General features: G+C 39.1%; 1 protein-coding gene across 26 annotated transcripts in view; it reads right to left on the bottom strand.

Annotated features, from left to right (window-relative positions):
- The window catches only part of HIVEP2 (HIVEP zinc finger 2), a 216,982-nt gene that overhangs the window by 83,667 nt on the left and 106,477 nt on the right, over positions 1 to 26,838 (bottom strand). For 14 of the 26 annotated variants that reach the window (XM_051855304.2, XM_051855303.2, XM_070073488.1 and 11 more), the window contains one exon: positions 14,490 to 14,610. The exons of 8 other annotated variants lie outside the window; for them this stretch is intronic. The gene's annotated coding sequence lies outside the window, so the exon portion shown is untranslated. Of the gene's footprint in view, positions 1 to 14,314; positions 14,390 to 14,489; positions 14,611 to 26,838 lie in introns of all 26 variants that reach the window. 4 more of the 26 variants (XM_070073483.1, XM_070073484.1, XM_070073482.1 and 1 more) reach the window with 2 other exon arrangements.

The following is a 26,838-nucleotide window of genomic DNA, read 5'->3' as shown; positions in this document are numbered from 1 at the left end:
TAATAAATTATAATCTAATAAATATTTAATAATAAACACCATCAAATAAATTATTCAATTATTTTCACCCACCTGTTCATTTCCATATTCTAAGCAAAATCCAAAGTGAACAAATCTTATACAGGCCAACCTCACTTCCAACCTCACTTCTCAAAACAAACACAAACACTTAATATTATATATGATTCAGAAATTCCTTTTCAGCATCTGAAATCATCTCCTTAAAATAGTTACTTAATATATAATTCTTAGTTTAGAAGAAATTTTTACGTACATATTTAAATAACCAGAGAATAACAGCTTAAATGAGGACTGTGAACATGTTGCTCCATTTTTACTTTAACTAGCAGAAAATTTTTGACATTCAAACCAAAGCTTTTTGTAGTTTTAACCAATATTTTTCAAGTCTTATTACATCAGCTGGTTAAGACTCACAACACACACAATTAAAAACATGCATGGGCTGGGCGTTGTTTTGCAGTGGACTAACTCAAGGCATGGAACTCCTACATGCCATATCAGAGTACAGATTTGAGTCCTGGCTGCTTTGCTTCTGATCCATCTTCCTGCTAATGCACGTTGGAGACAGCAAATGATGGCCCAATTAGTTGGGTTCCTGCCACCCACATGGGAGAGTTGGATGGAGTTCCTGACCCAGCCCTGGCTGTTGGGGACATCTGGGGAGTGGACCAGTGGATGGAAGGTTTCTCCCTTCCCACCCAAGCTCCCCCCACTTCTCTTTCTCTCTCTCTCACTGTCACTCTGCCTTTCAAACAAATAAATACTTTTAAAATGAAGAAAAACATACATAGTTTCAGATATTTTAAAAGACCATACCCCTTTGTTCTGTGAATGATCAAAGAAAATTTTATTTATTATCAAAATGATGCCATTACATATTTCTTTTTTAAAAGATTTATTTATTTATTTGAAAGGCAGAATTACAGAGAGACAGAGAGGTCTTTCACTCGCTGGTTCATTTCTCAAATGGCCACAACGGCTGGAGCTGGGCTAACTGTAAGCCAGAATACAGTAGCTTCTTCCTGATCTCCCATACAAGGGCAGAGGCCCAAGGACTTGGGCCATCTTCCACTGCTTTTCCAGGCCATAGCAGACAGCTGGATCGGTGGAGCAGCTGGGACTTGAACCAGCGCCCATACGGGATGCTGGCCCTGCAGATGGCGGTTTTACCTGCTATGCCACAGTGCCAGCCCCCACCACTATATATTTCTTGATCAAAACCACTCACAACCTTAAGTTTCCATACATTGTTTAGTAACCTCCATTAATAACACATTTAAAAACCTTGGGCCAGCGCTGTGGCATAGTAGACTAAGCTTCCACCTGTGGTGCTGGCATCCCATATGGACACTAGTTCCTGTCCTGACTGCTCCTCTTCCAATCCAGTTCTCTGCTTGTGGCCTGGAGAAGCAGCAGAAGATGGCCCAAGTATTTGGGCCCCTGCACCCATGTGGGAGATGCGAAAGTAGCTCCTGGTTATGGCTTTGGATCAGCCCAGCTCCAGCCGTTGCAGCGATTTGGGGAGTGAACCAGGAGATGGACGACCTTTCTTTCTGTGTCTCCCTCTCTCTATCTGTAACTCTACATCTCAAATAAATAAATAAAATCTTTAAAAGAAAAAACCTTTAGTCTATCTTGTATATATCGTAAGATCACACATTCATTCCGTCAGTGTAAAGATACAAGGATCTAAATGCAAGCATCAAACCAGTTCTTGTCCACGCCTTTGAGGCTACCAATAATAGGTGTAAGAAGAAATAATAAAGAGTATTCTAAAAGTTCATAGAAAATGTGTTTTAGGAAAAATACTATGTGTGGGGGCCGGTGTTGTGGCATAGCGGGTAAAGCTGCTGCCTGCAGTGCCGGCATACCATATGGGCGCCGGTTCGAGTCCTGGCTGTTCCACTTCCAATCCAGCTCTCTTCTATGGCCTGGGAAAGCAGTGGAAGAAGACCCAAGTCCTTGGAACCATTCAACTCACATGGGAAACCCAGAAGAGGCTTCTGGCTCCTGGCTCCTGATCAGCAAAGCTCCAGTCGTTGCAGCCTACTGGGGAGTGAACCAGTGGATGGATCTCTTTCTTTCTCTGCCTCTCCTTCTCTCTGTGTGTAACTTTGACTTTCAAATAAATAAATAAATCTTTAAAAAAAAAAAACTGTGTGGATTTCAAAGTTGGTTGGTGTCAAAATAAACTTAGGTTTAATTTCATTTTTCATGAAAGCACTCTCATGTATGCTTTAGATGACAATGCCGGCATAAATACACCGTGCTCAGAAAATAATACCAATGTAAAATTGAGTTTTTCTCCTTTCTAGAATTAAAAAAAATACCCAAATAAACATTTTAACTCACCAAATAAATAGTTCCAAATCTGGATTGTAACATTCTTAAAATATGCATAAAAAACTTCCAAATTAACACAGATCAAATGTTTTAGTAACTTGATGAAAACATATGCTGATATGTTCATCAACTATAGAACTCTAAATTTATATTTGGACAAAATGAAAATCATTGCCATCTATACATATATTATGCGCATGTATTTTTATTTGTGTTGGAAACAAAATGACTCAAAAATAAGAGTTCTATTACAAAGACCCTGTAGGTCTCTTAGTTCAACTTGAGTTTCTATTTTATGGATGAACTTGGTGACATTTTACACTGGGCTCAAATAGCCACAAATATGTGCTGCAAAACAAGTAAGAAAAAAAAGTAAAGATTTTTAATCATATATCATAAATGAAAACAAAAATAGGATAAATCCTGCAAAACCCAAATCTGCCAGCCACAACTGTCAGTAGGAAATGATAAAAATGAGAAGAGGAGAGGTAATCATAACAATAAGGGGGTGGGAAGAGAAATGACTCCTTGGTAAGAGACTTCACACTCCCATATTTACTGCACTCTAAGAGATTGGCTTAAGCCTCCCAGGCCCAGTGGGCCCTCATACTTCAGAGCTTCAACACTGGTTGAAAACATTTTGCCAGTGCTTCCAAAGGTGGAATGCCCCTACATTTGGAGAAATCCTTGAGTATATTTACTTGTACACATGAACACACTGATGCCATCTATCACAGAGCTTTCAGTAAGAGAGGGAAATGAGCTATGAAGACATTATGCTAGCTCAATCCTCAAGAAGGGTGCATGCCAATGCTGTGATATAGAAAGCCTAGAGAAAATGCATGACAATTTTTTTGGAAGCTCTGAGGATTCACACTGTCATTAACCTTACAGGTAGTTTGTTGTACCCCAGCAGGTGGAATGAATTTTTGGGTTCAAAATGACAGAGAATAATTTTGTGGAGTAAAAACATTAGTCTCTTTTTTATATTCTTTTTAACTTTTATTTAATGAGTATAAATTTCCAAAGTACAACTCATGGATTACAATGGCTTTTTCCCCCCATAACTTCTCTCCAACCCGCAACCCTCCCCTCTCCCGCTTCCTCTCCCATTCCATTCACATCAAGATTCATTTTCAATTCTCTTTATATACAGAAGATCAATTTAGCACATATTAAGTAAAGATTTCAACAGTTTGCACCCACATAGAAACACAAAGTGAAAAATACTGTTTGAGTACTAGTTATAGCATTAAATCACAATGTACAGCACATTAAGGACAGAGCTCCTACATGAGGAGTAAGTGCACAGTGACTCCTGTTGGTGACTTAACAAATTGACACTCTTGTTTATGGCCTCAGTAATCACCCTAGGCTCTTGTCATGAATTGCCAAGGCTATGGAAACCTTTTGAGTTCACTGACTCTGATCATATTTAGACAAGGTCATAGTCAAAGTGGAAGTTCTCTCCTCCCTTCAGAGAAAGGTACCTCCTTCTTTGATGACCTGTTCTTTCCACTGGGATCTTACTCGCAAAGATCTTTCATTTAGGGTTTTGTTTTTTTGTTTGTTTGTTTGTTTGTTTTGCCAGAGTGTCTTGGCTTTCCATGCCTGAAATACTCTCATGGGCTTTTCAGTCAGATCCAAATGCCTTAAGAGCTGATTCTGAGGCCAGAGTGCTGTAAAAACATTAATCTCTAATACTAACCTTTCAAAGAAGCTGTATGCTTATAAACTAGAGAACCTTACTTAAATTGGCTATTGCATCTAACATTATGCATGCCTATTTTCTATCTAGCAATATTTCTCAACCCCAAGCCCAGTTAAAACAGGAACTCAGGGGCCAGCATTATGGCACAGCTGGTTAAGTTGCTGCCTACAGTGCTGGCGGCCCATATGGGCATAGGTTTGAGAGCCAGCTGCTCCATTTCAATCTACCTCCCTGCTTAATGCACTTGGGAAAGCAGGAGGGGACAGCCCAAGTGCTTTGGCCCCTGCACCCATGTGAGAGACCCAGAAGAAGCTCTTGGCTCCTGGCTTCAACTTGGCCCAACCCAGCATGTTGCAGCCATTGGGGAATGAACCAGTAGATGGAAGACCTCTCTCTCTCTCTCTCTCTTTCTCTCTCTCTCTCACTTTTTCCCCCCAACCCTGTAACTCTGTCTTTTAAATAAATTTAAAAAGAAACCCTTTAGAAAAATAAAAACAGGAACTCAGTAAGCCTTGTAAATAAGTGAATGAATGATTATGAACATATTATTTTCACATAATTTAGTGCCTTTATGGGTTTAAGGAACAATTGCTTCTTCCTCTGTTTTATCACTTACTTCAATTTCTCTCATTATATTCCTTGAAATTATGGAGTAGTTTGATGTGATTGAACTAATGTATATATGCCTCTGTCAAAGTTTTTTCATTGTGCCCAGTTGTCTCTAACAATTGCTTGGGGAAAAAATAAAACACAAATCAATAAAATATAACCATGAGGAAAAAAAATCCCAGCCCTTTACATTCTATGTTAATAGACTATTCATCTTAACTAATTTTTTAAATTTTCTTTAACAAGTTCTATTATTACTCTCAAATGTGAAATTATTAAGAATATCCTTACCACCTCCTATAAAATACTGCATCCTTGTCCTGTGTTTCCTCAGGTTGGGTGTGACCCTCTACGCCTGAGTATGACTGTGTTTTGTCTACTTATTGGCACATAAATATCCTTCAAGACAGGAAAAAAAAACTGTGTGTGTGCGCATGTGTGTGTGTGTGTGTGTGAGTGCTCTCATACGCACGCACTTCCCTACATTGTTCTCCATGGAAATCTCCTTCCACATGGGACAGGAGCCAAGGAGAGCCCGAGGACTTCCCTGACACGAAGCCAAGGGTGTGGTGAATGTGCTCACCATTATCAGCTGGGTGCCCAAATGGAAGGAGTGGGAAGGAGGAAGGAGGAAGCACGGAGGAGGAGGGAAGCTGGTAGCAAGTGTAAAGGACTTTGATTTGTGAAAACAAACTGAGAGTCTAACATTTCTGCAGTATTTTAAACTTTACACAGACATGTCAGGACTAGCATGTTCTGCAGTGATGCCTCTTAAGACAGCAAGAGCATGGGGATCTATTGAGGGACAAATAAACTTTACCCATCCAGGGGAAATCACTGAGAAAAGGCTCAGTCTTCTCTCATTTGGTATATTTAATTTATGTCATCCAGACAAGTAACAACCTTAGGAACAATTCCATAACTCTTTTATACTGAAATCTCTTCAAAGCCACCTGCAATCCTTAAGTCGCCAAATCTGTTGACCCTAGTAGATCACAACACTGGTGCTAACTCTGCAGCATTATACACTGTGAACACACTTCCCTTAAATACAGAGCTAAGCTCAGGATCTGACATGTGGAGGCACTCAGTAAGAGCCCTGCTCTCTATAAAGTCCCTCCTCCCTTAGCCTGACCTGCCTTTCTTAGTTTTTCAGCTATATTTCTGACAGTTAACATACTTTGGAAGCTTCTGTTTGATAGTCCAGTTGAAGTGTTTTCTCCATGAAAAGCTTCCCACTTTTCCAATGTCAGAACCCTTTACTCAACTTCCATCACCACTAATAATGGCCTGTTTTTGTTTTATATCTTCAACTAAGTGTTCAGCTATTTGACAAAAAGACCAGTCTCACTTTTCAAATGCACACCTCAGTGCCATGCACATCTCATACTTGGTTGGTTTTCCAGAAACACAAATTAGCTCAAAAGCATACCAAAGATGTTGAGTTGAATCTTTACTTTCTTCCTGTTTCCCACCCTTCAGAGCCAATTATATATCAAAACTTACAGACACTGCATCTACTTTGTCTCCCTTGTGTCCCCTCCTTTGTGTTCTTATTACAGTTCAGAACTTTTTTTTTTTTTTTGACAGGCAGAGTGAACAGTGAGAGAGACCAAGAGAAAGGTCTTCCTTTTGCCCTTGGTTCACCCTCCAATGGCCACTGCAGCCGGCGCACCGCGCTGATCCAAAGGCAGGAGCCAGGTGCTTATCCTAGTCTCCCATGGGGTGCAGGGCCCAAGCACTTGGGCCATCCTCTACTGCACTCCCGGGCCATAGCAGAGAGCTGGCCTGGAAGGGGGGCAACCGGGACAGAATCCGGCGCCCCAATCCTAGTTCAGAACTTAACTAAGATTACCTCTTGGAGATGATTCCAATAGCTTTCTAGCTTGCTACATCCAGGTTCTCCAACTTTCTGTGATGCTATCTTCAGTGGACAGATAGCTCTTTCAAAAACATAAGGCAACCACCATGTTATTCCTTAGCTCAAGAGTTGGTACAGGTTCTCTAATGCCTACTATACTGACGTGCTAGCTATATTCAAGGCATACTATGCTCTCTAGATCTCTCCATGCCCTCCCTGCCTCTTTTTTCTTTTTCGTTTCCTTTCCACTTAACCAATCTATCTTCCAGACATACCAAGTTACTTTTCATTCCATGTTCATATCAATATTATCTATTCCATCTCTCTGCTTGTGTGAATGTAATTCTCTCCCCTTGTCAATATCTTGCCCATCTTTAAATCCTTCTTCAGGAATATTTCTGATCTCAAGCCCCCAACCCCAACATACCTATGAGAAAATGACTTCTTTCCCCCTCTGAATTTACATAGCATTTCATTTATTCATCTCTGAGGGTACTATTATAAGCTTCTACTACTACTGTAAGCTTCCTTATATCCAAGCCAGGTATACAGCAGTCTTATCTGAGTTTTAGGGTGTATAACCAACTTGAAGGCTGAAATGCAGACCTGCTCATCTTTGTGTTCTTCCTCAGCACCAGAATACTCAATTCACATGGAAGAGATTCCGTAAATATTCATGGAATTTAACTGAACTAAAGCTTTTACAAATAGCCAAATATGCTCAGGTACCATGTAAGAAGAATGGGAACTCAAGCTAACTGAGTGTTGGTGTCTGTGAGGACTGGTGTTCTCAAAATTTCCATTAAGACTGATGACAGAATCAAGCTCTGCTACAGTCAATGAATAATTTATTTGTGCACAAAGCATTCTGTTAATGGAAATCTTTTTATGGCTCAAGATCTAAAATATACTTACTGCCCCCTACTTATTAAATGTTTGCTTTAATCATTAGTACAGAAGGTAATGACAAATGGTAATTACAGGATCATTATAAGCTCTTAAACAATTTAATCAAGAGTATCTCTTCTGAAATTTAGAAACTCTTTGTGGACGGCAATGGGGTGGATAATACTGGAACTGGACAACTCATTGCTCTCATCAAATTAAGAAACTAATGTTTTCTGTTGTTAGAAATACCACCAATTGAGAGGGTAACTTTAGGTTCAACAGGCTGGTAGGTTTCTTTCAGATGTGAGTGCTCAGTTAAGCCACCCCTCCGCTTGCATGAACTACACTGCCTCAGTCACATACACCATGGAGAAGGAGATGCGCGTGTGTTTGCGTAGATGGTGCAGGTCTGCCAAGAGACATTCCTTTGCTGTGCTATTTCAGCAAGTCGTGAGATGGCAACGACCATGCTCTTCAAAATGAAAAGATAGCTATTTTTCCTCTACGTTTGTATTTTAGGAGGCTGAAAAGCACACTTCTGGCTGCTGTGACATCTCTGACATGTACACATGTCCCTGAGGAAGTGAATTTGTGGGGGATTTCAGCGGGTTAAGGTTGAGAAGATCTAAAACCATGTTAAGTTCTTGTAAACATTTAAGGAGCCAAAAGGTCAGCAAGAAGAGGAAGAAGCCCCCTGAAATTCCTGCCTGGAAAAAGAAAAGTTAAGTCATATAAAATTTATACTTTTGTAGGTGGACGATCAAATTCATGCTTTTCAACTGGTGTGCAAATTCATCACACGGCTTTTCATACCAGCTTCTCTCTTTATCTCCCTTCTTCTATTAAAAGTAATATTCAAACTCCCAGGCTCAAAGCCTGAAGTCATCACTGACAGCTTTTTCCTGCTTCCCACCCGCACACTGCACACACACACACACACACACACACACACGCCCTCTCCCATCCTCAGTCAGGCAGTCCTACACAGGCTTCCTGTGCACTTTCCCTCACATTGTGTGCAGCCTGTCAATCTTTTCCACTTCCACTCCAACTCAGACCCTGAATTGTTGTCTGACCTCCCACTGCACAAAGATCAGAAGTTACTCTGGGTCCACGTGGCAAATTTCCAAAGGACAGGTCTGGGCCCAGTGCCTTTGGATACATGGAATCCAGGGACAATTATCAGAGGCATTGACCTGTTAAGAAAGCATCAAAATAGACTTAAGGAAAATAATCTTTAGCTGAAGCCCCAAGGGCACCATAATGCAAAATATGCAAAATGAAGAACTGAGGGGGAAGACTGGAGGAAGTCAAGTCAGAAGCAATTCTCTGTACTTAGGATTCAAGTATTCACTCAAGTGTTTTGTGCAGTGCCTTCATCTGTGATCTAAGTGTGGGAGGAGCCCCCAAAGAGCACACATCAGGTGACAATTCCCGGTGGGAATTCATGGAAGTGCCTCTTAGGTGGCTTTGTGCTTGCACTGATGGCTGCACCCACTCACTCCACCCTCACTTCCACTCCCTACGCCACTGCCATCCAACACAGCCCTGCCAGAACGATCTTCCTAAATCACAGCGCTGAGTGCACCACTCCTCTGCTCAGGAGCAGTCGTGGGCCTCCCAGCACAGCCAGCACAGCCAGATCCCATGTGTGCACAGCCCTTAACCCTGCACCCAGGACAGCTGTGCTCTGCCTTCACTTGACGCTGGCACCTGCTTCTTTCTTCCAGGGATCCCTGACATTCTGAGGCCATATTTTAGGTTATCTCATTAAATCTTTTAAGCCTTCAAAGTCTGAGCCCTTTAATCATTCCAGAGGACCCTACAGAGGGGGCTGAATGTTCAGACACTAGGATCTGAGTAGGAAAGAAGATTATAAAATCAGAGGACCACAAATTTCAGTTACAGTTTCGTAGAAAACAATAGCTACGAAATTTTTGCTTTCATGGTCAAGACAAGGAAAAGAATACATGCTTGTGTGAGAATGTAGGTGCCTTGATTTAGTTTTATTTATTTTGTGGGGAAGAGGGTTATTATTTTACTTTAAAAACAGTCTTTTTGCATTAAAATATCATCAAAAATTCAGAAATTTGTTCCTATGACTCTGCTCTAGATATTTAATAAATATCAGATGTGCTGATTGATATCACTCACATAATTAAGATTAAATATGTGCCTGGGCATCAGTTTTTCAGGCCACCAAAAGATTTTAAAACTCATAGAAAATATTTTTATTGCTGGCGCCGTGGCTCACTTGGCTAATCCTCCACCTGCAGCGCCAGCACCCCATGTTCTAGTCCCGGTTGGGGCGCCGGATTCTGTCCCGGTTGCTCCTCGTCCAGTCCAGCTCTCTGCTGTGGCCCGGGAAGGCAGTGGAGGATGGCCCAAGTGCTTGGGCCCTGCACCCACATGGGAGACCAGGAAGAGGCACCTGGCTAATGGCTTCGGATCGGCGCAGTACACCAGCCGCAGCACGCCGGCCATAGCGGCCATTTGTGGGGGTGAACCAATGGAAAAAGGAAGACCTTTCTCTCTGTCTCTCTCTCACTGTCTAACTCTGCCTGTCAAAAAATATTTTTATTAAATTCAATAACTGCTTAATTAGGCATTTACTTGTTTCTCAGTCATCACTTTTAAAAGACCAAAGAGGACACCAACACAATGAAGAACTATTTTGTCCCTTACAGTATAGAATGTGAGATAAAAATTTCACCTTAATCACTTTGTAAGCACAAAAATACAGACAAAAAAGTGACATGGGAGACATATTAAGTGTTATGGGAATTCTGAGAGCAGATGAAAGAAAACAAGAGGATAAACAATACTGAAATAAGAGAATTAACCACACTCTGACATCAGTGAAATACATTAACTAATAAACAAATAATAGATGAGGCAGAAAATGCAATTCAGAAAGTTTTTGTCTTTTGGCAAATCACAGATAAGAAGCTGATCAGGCTCACATATAAATAAAGGTCTATAAGTGGGGATTTTGTCCAATACCCAATTTAGGGATTGATAGTCACTCTTGACTATCAAGTATAAAGATGTTGCTTGAAGATTCTGAGATTCTCAGATCTAGGGAGGTGACTGGGTAAATGTAAGAGTTACTGCCCTCAGCTAGCTGATACCTTCAGAGGTCTGGAAAATACACATTCTACATGGAGTGCCTCAAATTTCTCAATCGTATGAGTTCTGATTCTCCCCCCCAAATTTAAATATGGCTTCTCTTTCTTCATATGAATCACACTCAACAACATGTCAAAAAAAGTTCTAATATTTAACCACTAGCAGCCCAGCAGACTGGTGTGACCTCTCAGTGAACATGACATATAATCTGAAGTCAGGAGAACCGGTGTTGAATTCTGGTTCCATGACTCACTAGTTCTGTGACTTTGAGTAAATCACTCACCTGTAACTCCACTCCCATCCCCACCAGTCTCCATTGCCTCATCATAAAATAAAATATGAGTAATATCTATATAACTGCTAATGCCTCAGATGAGATAATATACAAGGAAGCTATTTGTAAACAGCAGCGTGTTACCCAAATATTAGTGCATGTCTCAAAAATTCCGCTGTGTAGGTTCTGTTTGGAGAGTGAAAGATGAGAGGTTCTCCCACACAGTCACCCTATACCCAAGCTGAACGAGGGAGGACAGATAGAAGGAAATACTATGAATACTATGAAATACTATGAAAGCCACCTTCAGTCAGGGTTTCAGATGGCTACAGAATGCTTATGCAACAAAATGTACCCCGTTCATACTACTGATCTAATTAATGCTTGCTGGACGATGAGTCAATGAATGGATAAGTTACCAAATGCATGAACAGTTGAAGGTATAGCCAGGTGAAATGCCTGAAAACAAAGACGGAGAATCAAGTTGTGTAGAAAGAAAAACATTTTGGAAATAGGAAACCATGTAGCCCAGAAAGCTAACAGTCGTGAGCTCCACTCCTGTACGCTGCAGTGGCAAAACAAAGCAGCACAGAGAAGCCTGTGGTTTCACATCAGTTTGTAAATACTCAAACATAAATACTGACATCCTTTTCTGTTACCTTAAAACACAAAGAACCCAAACAGAAGAACTGCATATATTTAAAAAGCTTTAATATGACCCTGTATAAAAAGAAGCATTTTTAGGGGCACAAAACATGGAAGCTCACAAGGACTATTCTGAGTTATCTGTGATAGCAGGTGAAGTTATGATAAATGCATAAACACCTGCAGATCTAATTCACACTCTTCTGGTATCTTTATAAGACTAGCTAAAAATGTGTCCAGATAGATTTAATTAAACGTTTTCCTCTCTATTTTCCTAATTAGTATAACTAACAACAAGAAAACAAAACATAGAGAAGGCAAATCAGAAGAGAAAAGAGAGGTGGATGGATGAACAATTAGTCTGGAAAAATCACAAAATACAGTCATTTCTACAAAAAAAAAAACCAGAATTATGTATTTCAGATTTCTCAAAGTAAGATTTTAACCATTTCTGAATCCAAAACTTACAAACTGTAATAACTATGTAATTCTCAGCAAATTAATTATTGCTCTGTAGCCGAGTATTCTCAAATGAATACGTGATTCTTAATTCTTAGCTTAAAAAGATTGTTCTGTGCACCTACGCACAGAACCTGGCTTCATGAAATGTGTCCAATCAATGTTAATATCTTTCACCTTCCTTCCTAAGAAATATCACTACATAATTCTAAAAAGTTACATCCAACGTAATAAGAGAACATAAACAAATCTGAGTATGCGGTTTAAGGTCCAGATTCCAGCTAACAACCCCTTAAATAAATAATGTCAACACCAGTCCAAAGTACTGATGACTTTAAGGAAAACAGTAAGATGTCTTTCACAAAATATACCAGATAAGGAAGATCATTCTAATGGTTATGGAGTTCCCTTTCTTGCAAATAGTTTCCTTTTTACCACCAATTTACAGTAGGGAAAACTGGGCAAATTTAAAAATTTTATTATTTCAGAAAAAGTCCTCATTCAGGCTAACGCATGTGGCTGAGTTCACTGATAAATAAAGCCACTGAAAAGCAACTGATTATGTATTCTATACACATCATGCAAAAAGCTTACAATTCCCAATGAAATGACTTTCAAACGACAATGAAAAGTTATTAGTTTGAGAAAATGTAACCATCTCTATGAGTTAGGTCCATGTTGACAGTCAGAAGAGTCAGCCGTGTGATTAATAAAATATAATTCTTCTTATGTTGCAGAGTGGCTGTTAGCATGGACTAACCACTAGCACTGCAATCACTATTAGTTATGGAGCTCCTACTACCTGCCAGGTGAGAAATATTCACTGACTCTTATGAACTAAGTATCATCCTTATTTAACACAAAAGTATAATCATTCTGAAGCACAGTGACCCCAGTGAGCTGACTATACCTCTGGAACCCAGAATTCACAGCAGGCTAAGCAAGCAAGCCCTCTGTACTGAAGGCCCCAGCAATTGTCTAGTCTCCAGAGGCATTTAAAAGGCAGTCTCTTAAAAGCAATTTAAATTTGGTACCACCAGTTGAAATTTAACCTGAACACTGGGCAGGGGAAAGGGGCGTACTTTGGGAATAACTGTAGAAGTCAAGTCTGTGAGTAGATGGAAAATTAAATGCAGCAGACAAAGGCATTTAAGTTAGTGAGTCAGAGCATTAATTTTCATTTGCTAACCTCTATTACAGCTATTGAAGAAATTAAAGCTTTTTGCTTTTGAAACTCTAAACATCTCTCTTCCTGATGAGTTTTTGTCTAACTGCCTTATATCCCTTTAATTATACCAAAAGTTTTCCAAACAGCACTATGTGCCTGTAACAATAAAATTACTGGTCACAAATGAATATTGAATAATGAACATCATAGGCAGAATAGGAAGACACTCTGGAGTTTCCACATCTGATATTTCTACATTCACTGGATGCTATATAGCTTATAAATCAGATTCCAGGGCAGTTGCCTTCAGGGAGATTGTTTTAGACAAAGCTAAGGGCCACAGCTGGCACTGCACAATGTATAACAGCATCACTGAAAACCAGCACATACAGTGTTCACAGGTAACACAGACATTAGTAGTTGGTTTGGTTTGCAAGTCAGCTCCCCAAATGATTAGACACTTTTCTCTTATTATTATTGTTCATTGGGTTTTAAATACTTCCAGTTTATTTGGAGCAAAATTAACCAAAAAGCTGTACAATTTTAGAATCATGAATAAAATTTAGAATTTTAGAAACTCAAACCTTGAAACCTAAATTAGGAACACTCAATTTTTTCTCCAAATTTTCTGTTACTGTGTAAAGGGTTAATTAAAGCATGAGTTTGCCTGGATTAAAAAAAAAAAATGCCAAGCCCTAAAATCAGTATCATTTAAACTTCTGATGCCAAAAATCTGTTTGACAGAGCAGGCTTTACTATACTGACATTTTAACAGTAGCCAAAGTCCTGTTCCCACTAAATTCTGTCTTGGCAGTACCAATAATTTGCTAAAAGCCTAAACTCTTCCTGGTTACAAGTTGCCTACCTCGGGAGCTTTATACAGCATCACAGTGCAACAAGGAAGTTGAATTTAGCAAGTCTTTACTTAACATTTCTAGGCTTACAATAGAAATCAAACTTTTTGTCAAATGAAACTGCTTTAAAATAAAGAATGATGTTAATTTTCTCAGAAAGTTCATACTTAAGATTTGAATTTGATAAGATACAGTATAATTACCCATAAAAATCTCACTCAAAGTAAAATCTGATATTCTCACATTGCTTCAAGATTACAAGTAAATCATCATTAAAACAGTAAATCAAATAATTGCTTTCAAACTATAAATGACAATATTTTCTATTCTCAACTGAAATTAAGATACTTACAAAAATACAGTAAAGACTTACAAATACGTTCATTAGCAGGCATCTATCACAGGTTTTGATGACCTCAAATCATTACTGTCAAAATTTAATACAGAGCTTACTTAATATTGTACTTGACAAAGCTTTCCAATAACGTTTAAATCAAACCACATACAAATTACTTGGCTCAACTTACCTAGTGGCTGAATGTTAAAGAATCGATTAACAAACAAAAAAGTATTCCAACCAAATCAATTCAGTTAATTTTTCAAGTAGATCTGATTATCATCATCTTTTAAAAACTTCAAAGATTCCACCTAATGAGGATAAAAAAAAAAAAAAAAAACAAAAAAAATGGCATTTAAACTAGAGCAGCATCATATGGTCTATATGTTAATGCAAAAATCAAAACAAGCTTATTATTATCCCTTTTTCTAAGTTACTGTGCTACTTAAAACTATGACACCAAAAGCACCTAGCAACTCAACTAAATTTTTCAGTTTGGGGTAAAATGAATGTTTAAGGACAGAAAACACAGTAAAATGATGCAAAATAAAGTGTGAGAGCAGAAGAGTTTATTTTCAGTACCAACTGGCACTTGTAAATGATGGCTATCTAATATTGGTTAGGATATTAAAATTAGAAATGAAGGAGGATGCAAAATGATTGCTTTGGAATTATACTCATTGATTCTTAGACTATACACATGCAATAATTTGTAAGTTGCAGTTCTGGAAAGCTATTAAGAAATAGCTGCAAGCAATCTCTGTTGAGGCATAGAAACTAATACCCGGACAGATCATTTGAACATCAATAATGGTCAAGAAGTCGTGGAGAAAATTCACTACTGTGAATTTCTGAATCATTCTGAAAATGATACCTCATCTCCCATAGAAAGTGTTTAGTAAATGTTAATAAAGACTTATAAACAGCTTAATTATGGTTTATCAACAATATCTATTTATTCTACTCATTTTACCACCAGAAATCCTTTTTAAAGTTCAAACACTAAGTTACTATCTCAGCTCCCAGAGAAGGTTTGAGAGAAAGCAAGCAATATCTCAACTGGAGAGAGCCTAAAATAAATGCTGGGAGGTTAAGCAGAAGTGAGACAGAAAATTGGACAGCTTCCAGCTACTCCAGAATCAGGTCTCCCCAGGACAGATTTAGTATGTTAAAGCACACTAACACTAAAAATTCCCAGAACATCAAACACAGCTAAATTCAAGTGAAATTTCAAAGCCATATTCTAAAGCCATAAATATATGATTTTTATTTTGCAATGCATAATTAACCACATACTGCCAGCCCTCAATTCCATTATATACATTAATAAAATTTATTCAGTATCTCAGTATGAAAAACATAAAGGTTGAAATAGATATGCTATCCATCAGTATTAGATGGTAATTGCTCAAAAAAGAAGAAACATTGCTAACAGTGGGAAAGACAAGTAGTGATAATTATAAATACTGAGAAGAAATCATGTCCAGATTCTAGTCTTATTACTATTCAAGAAACAGTCATTCAGGAAGTCAAAAGACTTCTTCATTAACAAAGATAAATAGAGTTATTATCAAAGAGTTCTTGCTGTAAGTATCACAAGATATGTATCAAATGGGTCGGTTATTTTAAATTATACATATATGACAAACACAATTCTCTAAACAACCATTCACAAAGCAGCACAAGGCACACATTTTTTGCATTTGAATAGCTAAGCTGGGAAGGTATTTCTTTACTTTTCCTGGCATTTTATGGAAAAGTTATACAGGCTATCTCAAATAATGCTGGGTAGCTGGCTTCATAAATCACTACTACATACTTGCCAGGATAGTTTTCTGCAGAAGGTAGAACACTGTTTAACAAGACATTTTCCAGGGAAGAACTAGTACACTTCCCTTATGATCCAGATCAAACAAAGACTCCTAAAACTCTTCTCCCATTGATTTTTTTCATTGTACAATGTGAAACTGATCTGTACAAAAGTCTAGATCAACCAAGTTCTTGGGCATTTCTTAGATAGAGTACTGTTTTCTTATATTATGTAGTTCTTGACCTCCAGTCTTAAACGTCTTGAGCCCAGACAGTCATTAAGCTAATGTGTTAAAAGATTCTTCACCAGTCTTACATTAAGAATGATAATGTTTCTATCTAACTATGGTTATCTGAGTGGTCCATGATTTCAAATGACTTAGGAATTTTTCTAGTCTCTACAGCATGCCTAAAAGCAGTGGCATGAGCCTCTCATATCAAAGTTCAAAAGCAGTGTACAAAATACACTACCATATGCATGGATGATTCAGTTCCACTACTGTCACTGATTAGCACAGAAGATACAAGTCGACTGCTGGGTAGCAGATAACAGGTAAGCCTCAAAGTGTACAAACCACCATACAACCTTTCTCCAGGAATTCTCATTTCCTTCAAACGAACAATGACACCTGACGTAAGGTCAAAGATTCTTTACAGTTTCTATAACACACACCAACACAACACCTCAAGTAACTGTACAGCATGATCAAAGAAGTCGAGTTTAAATTTCTTAACCTTTCCTTTGTGTTTACTACCTGCTCTACCAACCTTGGAGAAAAAAACCCCAAGACCCTCTATCCATGGTATTTTGACTTTATCAGAAAGTCTAAATATACCTGAAGTTTGTATTTCTCTCAGTTACATGGTCTAAACAATGGAGTGATTTATCATTAGCTAATATTTGATCATGCTTGTCCCCAGTTGGTCTGTTTCAGTTATTTGTGTGTAATAAATCAGATGAAACCACAATGCTGGGCTTGAATGGCTTTCTGTAGCCAAATGGTTTATCCCAGGTGGTACACAGGAACCAGGCTCCCCCCGTTTGCCAGGAAAGTAGTTCAGTTGACAGTGCTGTTGCAACACTGAACACAGTAAGTTAGCTCTCTTGGAAGTCCTTCCAATAGTAAACTGTACCCTGGAGTAACCTTATGAGTCATAATGTCTTTGTGGAACTGGACTAATCCTTCCTGGTCATCAACTACTCTTTAGTTGATGATGAAACTGGGGCTCAGGGGGTTACAGTCGCTGGCCCAAAGGCATGAAACTAGAATCCTGTTTCTTAACTGTTATTCCAGCATTGCTCCCTGTACATCATGGAGCTGCTCTGCCTCTCAAAGATAGAAATTCAACCATATTAACCAGAGTTGATTCAGTTCCAGTTATTTTAACTTTGCTTCTCAGTTTGGGGTAGGAGAGAAAGGAAGACAGTAAAGGGTAGAATGAGAGAATAGACAGGCTCAGCACTATTTTCTCCATCATGGTTACAATCAACTTGCCTCCTTACAAACCTACTAAAAACCAGGAAAAGAAAATGAAAAACCAAGTACTTGAGGCAGTCACACACCACAGCTATCTTGACATAATGTTCTCAGGGTTTCACAGCAACATTTGAGAAGCAGTGCTCCAATGGCTACTTAGTAGTAACTAGGCCCAATAGTTAGTTATGTTATTGATGACATTTTAATTAGAAGAACATCTCTACTTCCATTACCCAAGCAGAACTACTTTCATAGATGTAACATACATATCTTAACAATGATCTAGTGATTTTCATTTTAACATTACATTTGGCCTTCAATGGGGGCTTGCTTCCAGGACTCTTGTCTCACCAGGATACCAAAATCTAAGGATGTTCAAGTCTCTCATATAAAATAATGTAGTATTTGTTTATAATTTATGCCAATCCTCTTGTACAGTTTAAGTCATCTTTAGATTATATATAGTACCTAATACAATGTAAACGAAAATAGTTACAATTTAGGTTTAAGAAATAATTACAAGAAAAGAAGTCTGTACACATTCAGTATGGATGTGAATTTTTTTCTGAATATTTTCAGTCTTCTCTTGATTTAATCCATGGGAGTGGGATGGCATTTATGGAAGGGCGATTGTATTTTTTACATCTGTCCCTATGTAAGCATATTTTCACATAGATGTGCTCATAATGCACACAATAATGTCACATTCTGGTTTTTTTTTTTCATTTAACATTCTGTAAACGCATTCTCTATCTCCATGCATGCTACATGGTTCTCATTCTTACCAGTCATGGCATCTTCCACAGGATCAACACAAAGGCATTCCCTTAATGTTCCGTGGGGAACATTTCAAATGTTCTTATTTATTGGCAACACTAGAAACACTGTTTTCTCCTTAAAATCATATGTAAAATAGGATCAGTAAATCAAAAAGTAGAAATATTTTATGGACTTCATATGTCTAGCCATACTGATGTCAAGAGACTGAAATTACTTATAAAGCCATCAGTGGCAGACAAGCATTCAGCTCTCACCAAACAGGTGGCTGAAATACTTTTGGCAGTTTTATTTGGTGCTATATACTTCAGGGTGGCTCTTTTAGTTTAATGGTGAATATAACTATTCTCCCATTGAAAAATAATTTTATTGTCTTTCATCTTTAAAATATTTTTCATATAATTTGACTACATTTCGGCTCTAATTGTTCTTAGGAATTTAAATGGCCCTTTATATGATACACATTAACTTTTTTATGAATTTTTTCTGTATATTTTATTTTACAATATTTAACCATGAGATCCATCTGGCATGTCACTGGATTCACATCATGAAGTAGGTATTCAGATATTTTTGACAAATCCCAAGTATCTATAATCTTCATCCTAGTTGCTAAGTTATCCTTTCTTACACATCTTTAAGTTTGCTATATTATAATGTGTGCCTTAATTGTATTAGAATGGGTCCATTGTTGGGCTCTTCATTTTGGTACATGGATCCACACAGGAGAGGTCTTCAAAAAGTTTATGGAAAACACATAATATAAAAAAAACTATACATGGATTTTGAAATATTTTGCAAAAAAAATAAACAAATTTTAATTCCATTTTGCATGAACTTTCTAAGGTACCCTCATCTTTTAAATGGAACTTTTGCTCAGACTGTGTTAATATAATGTGACTGGCATTGCATTACAGGGTTTTCAGTTGCATTACTACATGCACTTTGTGTGCACGTTTTAGGCAGCTGTATGACTTGCTTCATAGTATGCGTGAATCTACCATAGGTCTGGATTATACCTCTTACTGTCTTTTTTTTTAAACATTCCTTGATATGTCCTTATGCACATGTATAACTCGTATTTGAAAAAATTCACTTTCACTCATTTTTTCTGGATTCCATTTTTTTTGGATTCCATTATTTAATTAAGATTAATATTTACCATCCATAAATAGCCATAACCATTAGGAGTCTGATTAGAGTTGTGTAGAATCATATACATATTGTATATGTATGCATCTCTTCAATATTTCATTTTCCCATGGTTTGAAAAAAACATACTTTAGGGGGGCCAGTGCTATGGTACAGCAGTTTAAGCCACCACCTGCCATGCTGGCATCCAGTTTGAGTCCTGGTTGCTCAGCTTCTGATCCAGCTCCCTGCTATTATACCTGGGAAAGCAGAGGAAGATGGGTCAAGTGCCTCAGCCCCTGACACCCACAGAAAAGACCTGAGTGAAGCTACTGGCTCCTGGCTTTGGCCTGGCCCAGCCACAGCCATTAGGGGAGAGAACCAGTGGATGGAAGATCTCTTTTTCTCTCTGCCTTTCTCTGTCTCTTTGTCAATTTGCCTTTCAAATAAATGAAATAAATCTTTAAACATCAGTGTATTATTATGCAGCTCTAAATTTATGACATTTAAACTCATATTCAATAAACATTTATACTCTGCAAATCTCCTGCTTCTGTCTTCCCCCGTTTCCATTTCACATGCTTGGAAATACATCATTTCTCACATTCAGCAACTAAACTGTCAACTCTTCACAAGATTCCCCCTGAATAACATCCTTCACTGAAACAGAAGACACTTACTTTAAGTCTTATCTTAAAGAAAATACTTCATTTTCTCAACAAAACTCAATCAAAATGTACACAAATACCATCACCACAAAATCATGTCCCATAAAACCATTTTATTTCCTTAGTACACTTACACTACAAACAAAGCTGTGAATTCACTTAAAACATGGCTTCATAGCTTAGATGACCTAGTATCTAGCACCTCCTTCTCCTCCACCCAACCAATGTTGGCTATCCCTGCCATCTGTGAAATAGATTTCAATTGAAAGAGAAAAACAGAGAAATGTAAATGAAATAAAACTATAAAATATCTTAAACTTAACTGAAAATGATCTACATTTTTCTGTGCATGTTAACTGCATCCATGTGTTACATTCCTTGATTTCAGGAACTTCAAGGTACTCTCAAAAAGTCTTCTATTTTATATAACCTAAGTGGTACGTGAAGAAGCCTGGCTAATGCGCTGGAAGGCGAGGAGAGGGGGGGAGAACCAGAATGTCTGTGTGAAAGGAGGCCAATAAGGAATGTAGCAGTTTTCCACTGTACTTTGAAAGTCACACTATGTGTCAAGTTCAATGAAAGCATGAGTGACATGCTTCTCCACTTTTCTAATGAAATAAATGCATGGAAAACGTGCCAAATATTTAATCTAAGCCTTGTTTCCTGAAAGACTGCAAGATGCCCACAAATTTTCTTTCCCAGAGTTCAAAATAGCAAGCTGAGTGGGTGTTAAGCAATTCAAGTGCAAAAAAAAAGGGGGGGGGGGTGGGTTACTAAGGAAAAGGAAATTGTACTTTCTGCTCCTTCATATGAATTTTTTTTTCTCTTTTCTTTTAAAGCCATTTAAAGAGATATTTGTGATTTGGATCTGGGGTTGTCTTGAGTCAGGATACAGGTACAGGCCTGATAAAGACAAGGTTTGTTCTTTGTTAAGAATAAACTGATAACTTCACAATTACAGACAGTTCAAGCACAACAATAAAACACTTGTAGAAAGTGAAACCTGAAAGTTGAAGAGGTCTCTACCCCTTTGGAAGAGAGGGACCTTCCTCAATAGTCAACAGTGCTTTATAGAAGTTTAACATGCAAAGGAGTCACCAGGGGAGACTGTTAAAATGATTCTTCAGGTCTGAGTGCATCTCAAAAGATCCAAGGGATGTTGATGGGCTAATGTTGAGAGGACCACACTGTGAGAAGCAAGACTCTAGGCTGTAACAAAGGTTCCCTAATACTCAGACAACAGGAATAACAATCAACCAATTAAGAGTGTTTGCTTAAAAGCCTGCAACTGGTTAAGCCACCACTTGTGACTCTGGCATCCCTTATCTCAGCACCTGGCTGCTCCACTTTTGATCCTGTTCCTTGCTAATGTGCCTGAGAAGGCAGAAGACAGCCCAAAGGCTTGAGCCCCTGCCACCCACATGGGAGACCAGGATGGAGTTCCAGGCTCCTGGCTTTGGCAAGGCCCAGCACCAGCTGTTGTAGCCCTTTAGAGAGTGAACCATCTTTTGGAAAATCTCTCTCTGTCCACCTCTCTTTCCTCGCCCCATTCCCCTCATCCCCAAGTGCTCTCCCTCTCAAATAAATAAATAAGTCTTTTTTAAATAAAATGTTTATTCGATACCTAGCACTGTAGCACAGTGCTGGGTATAATAAACTGTGTTACAGGAGATAAGAAAGTATGTAACATGAGCCGCGAGCTAACACGTAGGAAAGTGTTTTTAGAAAAAAAAAAAAGTAAGTGCCAGATGCTAAAATGTGTGGAAAAGATTCTAAGAATAATAGGAATTGAGAACAGGAAGAGTTCGGCTGGAGCTAGAGTAGTGATAAATGACTTCACAGACTGGGCAAGCAGAGGTGGACAAGGCCAGGGCTAGGCTAGGAGCATGAGGGCAGCAGGGGAGAGGGAGAGGCCACCGTGCACCTGCTCAGTGGTTGTAGATATTATCATTGAAAAACTTCTCATCAGAATTCACGTTTTACCAGGTAAAGGGAAACTCTGCCTTTGTTTAAGATGTTTAGGTTTCAGAATCGTCATATTCTTCCAGGACAGTAAAGAATGTTTAGTCTTGCCTTAGTCTTATGCAAATTTTCTCCACTGGCAGCAGCAACAGTGTTATGAATGACATTTTAGGTTTAAGCCTGGGAGTACAAAATTACCATTTTTGTATATATGCTTATGCATATGTATGCATTTGATTAACATATGTCTTTAATGATCAACAGTTTTAAAAGCATTAGAATCATAACTTTTACTGAAATAGAATTAATAATCTTCTGTTACTGAGTGTTTGAATTTTACTTTTTTGACAAAAATAAATTTTTTTCTCCTGTAAAATACTTTTGGATGGCACATAACCCACACAACACCGCCTCTCTGGTATTATTCTTCCTTTTCCTCCCACACGAGCTGACAATGGGAAGAAAACATATCCAGAAACAGAATGAAAGTATTAATGAAGTATACCCTCTTTTGAAAAAAGATCTTTGGAGAATTCTTTTGGCCAACCCACAATATGTTGGGAAAATTGCACAACGGATTCAAAAGAAAAGTAACAGAGTATTCCAAACGTCCGTATAACCATGAACATTCAATCTGTAACCATTTTTTACCTGAAAAAAAAATGTAGAGGTATAAGGGTATAAGCAAGCTACATGAAGGAAGGCAAACATTTGAGAGAAAAATCACAAGCACTCTTAAGCTAGGCCCAGTCTCACTGAGTCCCAGTTCCATCTCTGTCTTGGGAATCACCTTACCATCAGCAGTAAGAAGTTACATTTCAAAAACCTGAAAATACTATGCTGCATCTTCATGCTGAATGAATAGCAATGGCTCAGCCACAACCACTGTCCCAGATAGGTTCCTTGTACCCAACTTCCCTTTACTTCCTATCCTTGCTAGGGAAGTCAGAATGTAGGCAAAGAATTATGGCAAAATGCTGTGATTTCAAAGCACCAAGGAAGGCTTGAATGTAACAAGACATCTGTACCACTACAGCTATGCTAAGGAAAGCCCTGGAAAGCTGGAAACCCCATGCATCCTTGGAGTTACCTTCCCAACCCTGTGCAATGCACACACAAAACAAACACTCATCAGTCACAAGAACTAGTCGTGAGGACACTAAATAGTTCCCCATGAGTGGCTGCAACACAATAAATAGAATGCAAGCAAACACGGCCTGAGGGGACAGTGATGCTCAGCTTCTAGAATTCTCTTCCCCTTTCTATTCTGAACCCTTTCAGGTGTCCTCTCCCCTAACCAAGTCATGGGGTCCTGAGAGCACCACAAAAAAAGGAGCTAAAAAGCATTTTCACACCAGGCTACCAAAACACAGCATCCTGGATAGAGTTTACTTTATGAAGAAAACAATAACAAACAAACGAACGAACAAAAAACATGGCATATTGTGAAACTGAACACAAAGAAAGAACTGTCAGTGAAGACACATTATTTGGATGAGAGGGGTTTTGCTAGAATCAAGGCAAAGAAAAACATCCCCCTCAGTGGGAAATGTCAGTATTAACTCTATTAAGATATTGTGCCAAGTCCTGAGTCGCATAAACTGGAATGGAATATGGGCTGCTTTCAGTTTTCTCAAGCAATTTCTACTTGCATCAAACTGACCCCTCTGAAAACCACTTATCAATGGTAAGTTCCACCTCCCCCCCCCCCCCCCCGTCATCTGTCCCTCTGCCTCCCACAGGGCCCTCCAAACCCCACCCCCTGCATGTGCATCTCTTGGCCAGTTCCAAGGCACAGCCTCATTTGTTTCTCTTCAATGCCCATCACTATAATCATCTGTACTACTGATGTGGCCACTTACTTTACCAATCACACATGCTACCAGAAGTTACAGCGTTAAATCTGCAACAGCACAGACTACAGCCCTGGAACCATGGTGAAAAGGAGGTTCCGTTAGCAAAGATTTCCCCAGCCAGCACTGATATCCTCACTAACTGGCTGCCAGGCCTAGATCAAATGAAGGTCAATGCAATGTCCCCAGAGGAAACTGTTCAACTCGCTGGGTCGGTTCCCCGGAGCCCTGCCAAGGAGGCCCTGCAGACCCACAGCCAGCCTGGCAGAGCTGGTGTCTTCCCCCAGGAAGAGGCCCTCCCCTACCCCTAGATGACAGGCTGGGTGCAAACCCGGCTTCCGCAGACACAGAAAGGAGGACACAGCTACGCAGAGCGGCTGGGGACAGCCACTTGTGGCCGGCACAAAGACAGACTCCCTGCGCCGCAGGACGATCGCTCCGGCTGTGGAAATGTGTATTGCAGACAGGACATCCCTCCTGGCACCCAGTGTGAGTGAAGCCCAGGCCACAGCAGCAACAGCCTGGCCCCAGGACAGCCTGCACCACACATCAAAGCCAGAGGCGCTGGGAGGCTGGCAGGCGGCCAAAGACGCCCCAGAGCCACAGGGGAGTGTGCTGCCTTAGGACAATAGCAACGGGCTGGTGCAGTCTGTAAATCCCAAGCAGAGATTTTACCCTCTCCTGTCAGGGCTGTGATTTAATTTCTTTTGAGGGTAAATTAAAAAAAAAAAAAGAAAAAAAAAAGAAAAGTACACATTCCCAAACCTCTTGTCTGCACAGGCAGACAGCAGAAGGCAAGCTTAATGAATTCTGGTCCTTCCTAGCCCATGGCCACTGTGTACAGCTAAGTGAGATGTGGCATTTCCCTGTTCATCTTAAGAGAGCTTTCAGTCTAACGGGTAATTAAGATCATTTAAATGCAAACATCTTGCTTCCATTGCTACTCTCCTCCCAGATATTTCCCATCAATTCCGTTTAATTAGAGTAGTGTCACACGTTAATTATAACCTGACAGCTTTATTGATTTGGCAGGGCACAGGCCAAATCAGTAATGAGGCCTTAAGGTGAGTGATCAAACTCTCAGTCACAAAGATGACTCAGCTCTTATTGATGAGGTCCTACCCGAGACCTACTTGCTCAATACAAAGATTCGTTCTGGGATCCTCTTACAGTCTCACTTTTTTTTATACCTTTTTGCATAAAAGCACACAGAAGGCAAACCAAGAAGCAAGAAATCTGCAGGAGAGTGGAGGGGGGAAAAAGCCAATCTCTTGATCTTCCATGATCTTAATCTGTGATTCCCAAGAACCAGGATGCAGGGTTGTGACCCTGTTCAGGAGAAGCAAGCATCCAACAGCAACAGGGCACACGTAGGCCACTGAAGTGACCCAGTCCGCCATAGGAAGCCAAGCTGCATACATGCAACTGGAACAGAAAGGAGCTTATTCATTTTCCTTTCAGAGGAAATGAGTATGAGTTGAGGTCACTCAACTCTAATCCACCCTGTACATCAGCATTATACTTCTAGTAGCACCTGCTCCAGCATGCCAGCAGTGTGTCACAGCTCAGCATGTCATTCACAATGGCATGCTGGGGGTGGAAGAACTTCCAACTCCTTGCTAATCCGGTGCAGGCAATGCCAAGGTAGAGTTTTACTTGATTGCCCAAAATGTAGAGCTATTTTCAACTTCTGAATTCATTGTTCTGCCTGCTTCACCGGTCCCAAAGCCATGTTACAAACCTTTAAAAATATCCTTTCAACTTATTTGTTACTTATTTTATCAAGGGGCAAACACTTAAAGTAATCTTGCTAAGTCTCCAAAAGGTAAAACCACAAAATAGCAGAGAGAGAGAGATTTACAAATATTTGCAGTTAAAAATGGTCACCACAGCAATAGCAGTGAATCTACAGCCATCTTCAAACTTTTTATAAAAATTCTGGGCAATTAACACTTAGCAGGACCTCAGTGCCCGAGGACACAAATCAATTTTATTTCAGTCACACTTCTAAAAATGACTTTGAAGAGAAACATTAAATAATGGAAATTTAAAAAAAAAGAAACTGCTAGCTGATATAGGAGGAACCTTAGCTATTTCTGAAATAATTCCACTGGGATTTGTGCTGACCATTATAAAAACAGGATGTTTTGTTTGTTGTTCTTCATAAAAGACTTCCAAGCCAGTATAAGACTCTAAAACATATCAAAACTACAGATCCATGTGAGCTCTGCTCATACTTTAAAAATCAAGTGGAATTTTTATTCATGTATTTAAAGATTTTGTTCAATGTGAACTGACCTCAGGAAGTATGTTTCTTGTTTTTATGAATGTGAAAAGGGAAACAGAGTTATATAACATAATTCTGCCATGGTTCAACATCATAGCACAGAGAAATGAATGTTAAATACAGGACAGCCCCATATGAGTCTTTACCACTAACATGTCTCATATTTAAAATAAACCTATGGAAATTAGATACCTGTTTCCTTTAGTTAGAAGTCAATCCTAACAACAACTCCATAACAATTGTCTTCCATTGTTACTTCAACACCATGATGAAACCACTGGCACCAAAGGAAGAATTCAGTATTAGTTGACATAGAGACCATCTTAAATGGGTGTGACAAAATAGTTTTAAATGTGTGAGTATTGGGGAGGGAAATATCACATCTGTAAGCAAAATCATGGTTTTTCACTACTTACTACCTATATATATAAATGGAAACATATACATCATAGTCTTATCCTGAACCACAAAGCCCCAGTTGGGAATATAGAATAAATGGGTAGGAAGTGAGTCTATGGAACAGCTAGACACCTAAATATTCTCCCAAGAAGACCACTGGGCTATGCTCTTTCCA

This window comes from Oryctolagus cuniculus, chromosome 5, assembly GCF_964237555.1.
Source record: "Oryctolagus cuniculus chromosome 5, mOryCun1.1, whole genome shotgun sequence".
NCBI classification, from domain to species: Eukaryota; Metazoa; Chordata; class Mammalia; order Lagomorpha; family Leporidae; genus Oryctolagus; species Oryctolagus cuniculus.
The sequence above is the reverse complement of the archived record's forward strand: the minus strand, read 5'-3'. Positions and strand labels throughout refer to the sequence as shown.